Source organism: Moschus berezovskii, chromosome 15 (assembly GCF_049115385.1).
Source record: "Moschus berezovskii isolate FMDL1 chromosome 15, NW_MosBer_1.0, whole genome shotgun sequence".
Taxonomy (NCBI): Eukaryota; Metazoa; Chordata; class Mammalia; order Artiodactyla; family Moschidae; genus Moschus; species Moschus berezovskii.
Window position 1 is genome coordinate 62,296,683 of NC_142474.1, and position 9,816 is coordinate 62,306,498.

Genomic DNA, 9,816 nt, shown 5'->3' on the forward strand with positions numbered 1-9,816 from the left:
ACAATTATCCATTAAGGGGCCTTATACAATAATATGTGGTTATTATTAAAAAAAAAAAAAGAGTGTCCAATGTATATTTTAATGAAACCAGATGAATACAAATATAACTATTGTTGTTATCCCAGTGATTTTTCTCTCTCAAATATAAGACATACAGGACTCCAAAACATGCTCTTTAATGTGCTCTGATAACAAGAAAACCCTGCTGCTTTTCTCAGAGGAGCACAGTTATCTCGGGGCAATGCCAAAATCATTACATAAGCCTTATCTTTCCTATCACATTATTGTCTGTATGAAATTCTGTCTTAGGAAATATATAGGAATATTATATTTGTTTCCAAAGCTTGAAAATATAATACAATTTGAAGTGTTGAAAATATGATTCTTAGTTGACAGTATCTTAGAAGTTGTAAAAGTGTCCATCTTTTTTTTGAAATGACTTTAATAATGTTGGAAAGTAAGGAAACGTTTCAACAGCAGGCAAGATGTGATGAATGGACACAAGAAACAGTGATGTTATTGACAAAACATACTAAGTTTTTAGAATTCTAAATTATTATTTTTTCCTTCTAGTGCAAAGGAAGAAACCTAAATGCATCAATGTTCATCAGATGTAGGGTAGTAAAAACGTGGGCAGGTGACAGTCAATGGACTGTGACTGCAATATGGTCATTAGCATAGGTGAGTGAGAGCACTGAAACATTTGTTCCTATTTTTAAAAAGTCTGTGGTCCTCAGTGGAAATAAGGGAATTTTGTAGAAAACTGAGGCCAAGAGGGAAAGAAGACTAAAAAAATAAATAAAAATGTAAAAAAAGGAAATTTCAGTAATTAAAAAGCTATTTGTTTTCTGTTTTAGATTTGATTTTAGTCAATTGTTCTTGTAAGCTATTTAGATGAAATAAATGGAATGTTGTTTAATAGGCAGATGCTCTGATACATTTTCTTCTTAAAGGATCTGGTTCCTGGCATTCAAAGGAAACTAGGATTCAAGTTAGTATTAGAACTTGAATTTGTTCTGCCAAAGTGAAAATTGGTTCCATTAGGCGTCAGTCACAGCACTCTTACAGACCTGGCTAGAGCTGTGGATATGATGTATCCAACTAGCTGAAATAATAAAGTCTTAAGTAATGCTGGATGTGCTTTGGGAAGCCATCCAGGGGGTTTAATTTTTTTTTAATGAAAGTTTCCTAATTTTACAGTTCTCATAAATCTGGAACAAATTTGATTAAGGTCATCAGGGCAAATGAAAACTTAATACCTGACCCTTTGGAGATAACATAATAAGAATAATTTAAAATGCAAAATATTCAGTTGTGTGCAATCTTTAGCATGGAATCATCCCTGGACATTTTTCTTATTCACTTACCAATATTTCCTTCTCATTGTAGATTTATAGTGCTCTGGGGGAAACCTTCATAAGAAGTGATATATTAGATCTATCCAAAGCTTTAAAGTTAGTGTCTGACTATATAAACAAAAATCTAAACAACATCATCCACTAAAAGGAAAATTAACTGTACCTTAAGTGAACAATTATATCTTATATGATAAGAGGGATGGGACAAATATACATGTTATACAAAAGTTCATAATTCATTAAATATAGGAGAATTTCAACTACATTCAATTCATAATACACATGTGGATTTATGTATATACACATAATGATCATTCCTAAATTAAATAAAATTGATTGGAACCCTGGTGTGTTCCTTATATGAGAATCTTTGATAGCTTTCATTAAATAATGAATTGTACATTACAAAAATTTTAAAAATACTAGTAAGAAAAAAGTAAGACTAACAAGAAATAGAATATTAGAGTCAATATAAAAATTAAAATGAATTTAAATTGTCCTAATTTATTATAGAAATCTGTTTTCTGTTATTTTTCCTTTTGAGCAGAAAATTTACCAACTTATTATTTTGGTATCAATTTTTCCTGCTATGTATTTTGTTTTATTTACTTGTGAACCAATGTTATTAGCTAAATTTTAGTGCCAAATACCATAATCATAAAATTTCAGAGGCCATTTTTGATGTGAATATTAATTCAAATTTAGAAGTATTTATGGATAACTTAGAAAACTTACTTACTTTAATTATTTTACTATTCTGGACTCATTTGAACTTTTGTGTATAATGGCCAATTTTCAAGACACGCTAAAGACAGATGCTATCTTCAACAATTTTTGTAATCTGGAACTTGAACTGAACCTGCCTAGGTGTTTAAACAAATGGTTCAAAGTAGAAAAAGGGAGTAGTTTGCATTTCTTTTGCCAATTAAGGGAAAGAAATGAGGAATATTCCTGGGAGGAAATTTAGATTATTTTTAGTTCTCACAAAATATCTTCTGGCTCCAAAAATCATTGAGCAACTTTTCCCTATTGACAGTTAATGGTCATCCAACTTTTAACAAGTAGCTCTGTAGAGCTAACCAGAAGCTGAATGTCAGAGTTCACTATTGGTTTTTTTTCTTTTTCCCTTCTAGATTCATAGGAGATTGTTTTGTCCTATGGGAGGCTTGCTCTTCCCAAGTGTGGGGAAAAAATGCAATACAAAGTTCCATGAGTGTTGCTTTTGACAGCTTGTCTCAGAGGACTTCATATTCTAGGTGGCAACTGGCCAATATACGTAGGAAACTTAGATAACTGCCAAGCTACAATGCTGATTAAAATTCTGCCTAGCTAACTAGAAATCTAAAGGAAAGTTTTTACACTAAAAAAGAGCTAGGAATTGAATGGCTAGTGGTGAGGGACAACTATTCCTGGTGTGTGTGTATGTGTGTGTGTATTTGTCAGGAAAGGATAAGCATTTGTTGATTTTTATAAAAATCTTACTTAAAAAGTTATTTGACAATTAATTTAAAAATATTGTGACAGGGACTTCCTGGCGGTTCAGTGGCTAAGACTCTGTGCTCCCAATGCAGGGGGCCCGGGTTCAAGGCCTGGTCAGGGAACTAAATCCCACATGCCACAGTGAAGATCGAAGATCCCACATGCCACAGCTAAGACCCAGCACAGCCAAGTAAATAAGTGAATATTAAACAAGTATTATAACAGGGTTGTTTGAGAATAACCTTTCGTGAATATTGCTTTCATTCATGCTTTAGAAATCAGAAGCACGTCATTAACAATACTTGCCTTTGTCTGAGCTGTGAAAATAAAATAATGCAGAATCATGAAAAGTTTTAAAGGTAGCAAGTTTGTCCAGAATGCACAGCCCTTTTCAATGTTAGTTTGCTGCTCCCATCCAGAAGTGGAATCTATCCTCAACTCCTGGGACGTGGGTTGGCCTTGTGACTTACTTTGACTAATTGGAAAAGGTGCAGGTGATGTTGTACAAGTTTTGGAATTAAGGCCTGAAGAGGTTCAGCAATCCCACTCCTGAGCATATACCCAGACAAAGATAGAAAATACATGCACCTCTATGCTCATAGCAGCACTGCTTACTATAGCCAAGACATGGAAACAACTTAAGTGTCCATCAGTAGATGAATAGATAAAGATGTTATATATATTTATTACACATATGATGGGATATTACTCAGCCATCAAAAAGAATGGAATAATGCCATTTGCAGCAACATGGATGGACTTAGAGATTATCATACTAACCAAAGTAAGTCAGAAAGAGAAAGATAAATTCTATATGATATCACTTATATGTGGAATCTGAAATACAACACAAATGAACATACTAGCAAAGGAGAAACAGATTCACAGATGTACAGAACAGACTTAAGCGGGAGGGGGAGTGGGGGAAGAAAGGAATGAGATTTCAGGATTAGCAGAGGCAAACTATTGTATTGATATATAGGATGGCTAAATAACAAGGTCCTACTGTACAGCAAAGGGAACTATATTTAATCTCCTATGACAAACCATAATGAAAAAGAATATGTATACATGTGTGGCTGAGTCACTTTGCTGTATAGAAGAAATTAACATACCATTGTAAATCAACTATACTTCAATAAATTTTAAAAAAGGAGGCCTAGGGACTTCCCTGGTGGTCCAGTGACTAAGACTCCACACTCCCAATGCAGGGGTCCTGGGTTCCATCCCTATTCAGGGAACTAGATCCCACATACTGCAACTAAGACCTGGGGCAACCAAATAAATAAATGTTAAAGGAGGAAGGCCTGGAGAAACTTTGCAACTTCCATCTTTGTCCTCTTGGAACACTGTGCCACAATGAAGGCTGGGATGAAAGACTGAGGAGAGAGTGGGGCCCAGCTGTATCAGCTGTTGCCGCTGACCCAGCACCCAGTACCTCCACCAGCTGAACAGCACTATGTGAATGAACCTAGGCAAAATTAGTAGAGGAAACACACAGCCAACAGAATCATTAAAAACAATAAATCTTCTTGTTTTAAGCCACTAAGCTTTGGGGTGGTTGGTTACGCGGCAATAGATAACCAGACTTGTCTTGTTAGCTGCAATTATTACAATCATATAAAGTTGAGAGGGAATTTGTTGATATAGCAAGTATCCAAACTGCGATTGAATTAAAGAGCTCTCCCTATTTTTAAGAGCCCGAGTTCGCACATGTAAAGCCACCAGAAGCTCAAGGATACTATCTGAGATTGTTATCACGATAATTAATTTTCATCCCCGAGGTTGGGGAGATTTAAGGAAGTCACATTATTTAAGGAAGTCAGGTTTGATCTTCTGCACAGCAACTCAGTGAAGTAGGTAGGGTGGTTATGGTTATTATCTACATTTTAAAGATGAATAAATAGGCTCAGGAAAGTGACAGAAGTGTTGAGACCAACATGTGGCTTGAGAAGGGATATCCCAAGGGAAATGTCAATGGCCACATTTTTCTAAGTTGGAAAATGAAAGGACTGGATTAGAGGATTTCTGAAGTTCCTTTAGTCACGTCAGAAGTCTCAGACTGGGTCACATTAATCAGAGCAAGTGGTGAGAAGGAATTCGGGATCGTCAGGAGTAGAAGCTGAGAGACCCCAGCCTGCAAGAGGATTTGATGGAAAGCCATTCATTCACTTCATTCATTCAACAATAATTTGCTGAGTGTTTTTTACATGTCCAGCACTGCTCTAGCCATTGGAGATGTAGTGGTGAATAAATCCCACAAAATCTCTGCTTCCTTGGGAATCACTGGTAGAGGGCTTATGACAACAAGGAAACAAACGATTTCAAAAAGAGATAAGTGCTTTGAAAAAAGTAAACCAGTAACCTAATAAAGAGTGATGGTGGTGGGAGTGGAGGGCTCCTTGAATTAGGTGGTCAGGGAAGTCCTCTCTCGAGATGACATCTGACTGCCACGGGTTCAGGTCCTGGTGCTACTCCTTATTAGCTATGTGACATCAGACAACCAAGTGACCTCTCTGAGCCCCAGTTTTCTTTTCTGTTGGGGCTAATCATAGAAATTTGTTGTGTAGAATCAATGAAGTAGTGCATGTAAATTGTCTGGTACAGATAAGTCACTCAATAAATACTAACTTCCTTTAACTCTTCTTTCTTTCAATCAGGGTGGCAAGCTCAGACATGGCTGTGGTGTTCTTCAGTGGGGACTCTATTGCAACTGGATAAGATAATTCTTCATTGTGCAGGACTGCACATGTGCAGACCTGGCTCATACCACCTAAATGCCAATAGAATTTCCTAGTCATTTTGACAATCTAAAACCACCCTGTGTCTGTTAGTTTTTGTTGAATTAACAAATCATTTAAGACTAAGTGGCTAAATAAATAAATAAAACTAAGTGGTGTAAAGCACACAAAAATTTTGTTTCTCAGGGTTCACTGGGTTGGGGTGTGGGACTTCTACTTTGAGTTGAATTGACTGTGGTTGAATGGTCTAGAATGGCTTTCCTCACATATCTGGACCTGGGATGTCTGGGTCTCTCTGCATGGGGTCTCTCATCTAGGAGGCTAACCTGGGCTTCTTTACAAGGTGGGTACAGTGTTCCCAGCAACAAGGGAAGGCAAGTCCTTGAAGTCCTTGAAACATTTTTCAAGTCTCTGCTTACTGTTGGCCAAAGTAAGTCATACGGTCAAACTCAGAGTGGATTCCAACTCTTGATGGGCAGGGAGCTACAAAGTCACCTAACAAAGAAATATATACACACAATGAGAAAAATCTGTGGCCATTTTTTTTTTACAGTTTATTAAAGTCCATGCCCTGGTTGCTGCTGCTGCTGCTGCTGCTAAGTCACTTCAGTCGTGTCCAACTCTGTGTTACAAATTATTAATTTCCTCCCACCTGTGAAATACACTTTTACACAATCCAAGACCCTCAAAACTCTCATGCCAGTTGTTGTGTCAGACATGAAGCAGTGAACTTTTGATCTTCTTCAGATATCAATGTGGTTACGGCTCTTTGGGTATGAATATTTTCTTTAAAAAATTGTGATAAAATATATGTTACTTAAAATTTACCATTTAATCATTTTTTAAACAGGTATAGTTGATTTACAGCATTATAGAAGTTTCAGGTTTCACATAGTGTTTCATATTTTTTAAAGGTTATACTCCATTTATAGTTATTATAAAATATTGGCTATATTCCTTGTGCTGTGCATTGTATCCTTGTATCTTACTTATTTCATACATTGTAGTTTGTACCTCTTAACCCCCATCCGTATATTGCCCGTCCCCATTCCATTTCCCCACTAGTACCATTTAGCCATTAAAAATTATTTATTTATTTGGCCGCTGTTTGTCTTAGTTGTAACATTTTGAATCTTTTATTTGAGCACTGAGAAACTTTATTTGCAGCATGTGGGGTCGAATTTCTTGACCAGGAATCAATGGTGCCCCCTGCCTTGGAAACACCAAGTCTTAGTTACTGGATCACCAGGGAAGTCTCCCATTTAACCATTTTGAAGTGTATGCTGCTGCTGCTGCTGCTGCTGAGTCGCTTCAGTCGTGTCCGACTCTGTGCGACCCTATAGACGGCAGCCCACCAGGCTCCCCCGTCCCTGGGATTCTCCAGGCAAGAACACTGGAGTGGGTTGCCATTTCCTTCTCCAATGTGTGAAAGTGAAAAGTGAAAGTGAAGTCACTCAGTCTTGTCCGACTAGTAGCAACCCCATGGACTGTAGCCCACCAGGCTCCTCTGTCCATGGGATTTTCTAGGCAAGAGTACTGGAGTGGCTTGCCATTGCCTTCTCCGTTTGAAGTGTATAGTTCACTGTATTAAGTACACTCACATTGTTGTACAATTGCCACTACCCTCCATCTCCAGACCCTTTCTCATCTTGCAAAACTAAAACTCTGTATATATTTTTAAAAAATTAAACAAAAAAATTTTGGTCATGCTTTGAGGCATCTGGGACTGACCAGGGATCAAACTTACACCCCCTGTACTGGAATCTTGGAGTCTTAACCAGTGGACTACCAGGGAAGTCCCAGACTCTGTACATATTAAACAGCTCCCTATTCCTCCCTCCCCAAGCCCCTGACAATCACCATTCTACCTTCCGTCTCTAAGTATTTGACTACTGTAAGTGCTTCATGTGCGTGGAATCATACAGCATTTGTCCTAGCTTATTTTTACCTAGCATACTGCCTACAAGGTTCATCCACGATGAAGCATGTATCGAAGTTTCTTCCTTTTTAAGGCCGAATAATACTCCTTTGTATGTATAGATCACGTTTTGTTTATTCAACTGTGGACATACAAATCACTGGTTCATAGCAATTCTGAAATCCGTCTGGGCACAGGTAGCCAAATCCACCTGCTCTGGGGACAGGCAATGTTCCTTGATCAGCACCTGGTTCTGCTCTGTGGAGTGACTTCTTTGTCCACTGCTTTTTTTTTCATGATTAAGAAGTTGAATATTTTATTATTAAATTGTTGATTCTCCTCAAGGCTGTTGCTTCACTGTATAAAAATAGCACCAGCAAACACAGTATATTGCAAAATTAAGATAGTAATAGTCTTCACTGGACACTATACAACTAACCAACTTTTCTCCACTAGCAGTTATTTCTAGTGGGAAGATCATTTTGACCCAAATCCAAGGATAGCTGTAAGCAAGTTACAATGTCATATAAGGTATAAGATAACCATGTTATCCTTGAATTACATAATTTTTGTAATTAGTTTTACCAGCGATAATTTCAGGAATTCTTAATATCGTAACTGGAGCCTAGCCTAAAAATCACAGGATGCTGTGGGAAAGATGCACAGCGTTTATCTGAAGTCAGTAGAAAGTTATGGAGTATTTTCTTCAGGAAACATTGTTACAAGTAGTTTCTTTTAAATATCTATCCACCACTAATTTAAGACAACTATGCTAGATTAAGTTGTTTCAAAGTAGTTTATTTCAGTTCAGTCGCTTAGTCGTGTACGACTCTCCGCGACCCCATGAATCACAGCACGCCAGGCCTCCCTGTCCATCACCAACTCCCGGAGTTCACTCAAACTCATGTCCACAGAGTCGGTGATGCCATCCAGCCATCTCATTCTCGGTCGTCCCCGACTCCTCCCTCCCGCAATCCCTCCCCAGCATCAGAGTCTTTTCCAGTGCGTCAACTCGTCGCATGAGGTGGCCAAAGTATTGCAGTTTCAGCTTTAGCATCAGTCCTTCCAATGAACACCCAGGATCGATCTCCCTTAGAATGGACTGGTTGGATCTCCTTGCGGTACAAGGGACTCTATATTTAGGGGTTCCATTTTCACTCCTCAATAGATTTTATGTATTTCTCATATGCTTCTTCACTCATTAATTCAACTAGTTCTGAAGGGTTACTGAATGTCATCTTGATCAGCCAACCATCTTCATAACAAGACTTGTTGACAAGTCCTGGATTTTCTGCTAGAGCTTTATTAATTCCATTTACTTCTCCTGATAGAGGAGAATAGAGTTCACTAGCAGCTTTCACATTTTCCAAAGCACCTAACTCCTCTTGTTTGTTCAACTTTGTCCCAACTTCAGGCAGACTACAGTAAACAACATCTCCCAAAGCTTCCTGTGCAAAATTACTGATTCCCACTGTTCCAACACCGTTTTCTGTTTTTACCCATTCGTATTTTTCTGTGAATTTCCGCACCGACAGCAGAGCAGGGCCGGTGCGCAGCGCCCAGACAGCACCCGCTCGCAGTCCCCAGGGCCGCGGCGAGCAGAGCGCGCTGGGTGCCGAGAAGGTGCGCGGGCTGCCGACCGCAGCCTGCACGCTCCGCACCGCGCGCAGCGCCATGTTGGCACGGGTGCAGAGGGTCTCCGCGCGGGTCCACTGCTTTTTTGAGGCTGTTAGTTCTACCCTTGGAAATCTTGACCTTATTTTCTGAGATATCTTATTTTCCGAGATATCTTATTTTCCATAAATATTGGCCTCTGAACAGTTTTCTCATCTTGCTTCTGGGCCATAGAACTTGGGAGACAAATGTCTACTTGGATGATCTCAGTCTTTTTTTGGTTTGAGTTGATACAAGTCTCTTAAAAAACTTTATGGGAAAAAAAAAAAGTTTATGGGCTTTCTATGCACCAGATTTATATTCTACTCTATTAGATAAAATCATATCTACAATTCTGAGACATCCCCACCCTTTAGACTTCTTCATAGCTATTGTAATAGCCTAGCCTACTTAGTTAGGCTTCTTTGGGACCATGTCCTTAATATTTCACTATATATTACAATTATTTTTAAGCACATAAATTTAAATTTTTAGCTGGAGTTTCAATATCAAATTTTCAAAAATTAATACAATGAGTATAGAGAAAAATAGAAGGATACAGCAGACCTGAAAAGCAATGTGAACCAATTCAACATAATTAAGATTTACACAGTTATCATACAACAGTAGGATATAAATTCTATTCAAGTCTCTATATACTGTAAAC

The 9,816-nt window shown here is 38.1% G+C and overlaps 1 pseudogene; it reads right to left on the bottom strand.

The window, feature by feature from the left end:
- Positions 1–8,650: 8,650 nt before the first annotated feature.
- On the bottom strand, positions 8,651–9,172 carry LOC129555252 (glycine cleavage system H protein, mitochondrial pseudogene; annotated as a pseudogene).
- Positions 9,173–9,816: the final 644 nt, after the last annotated feature.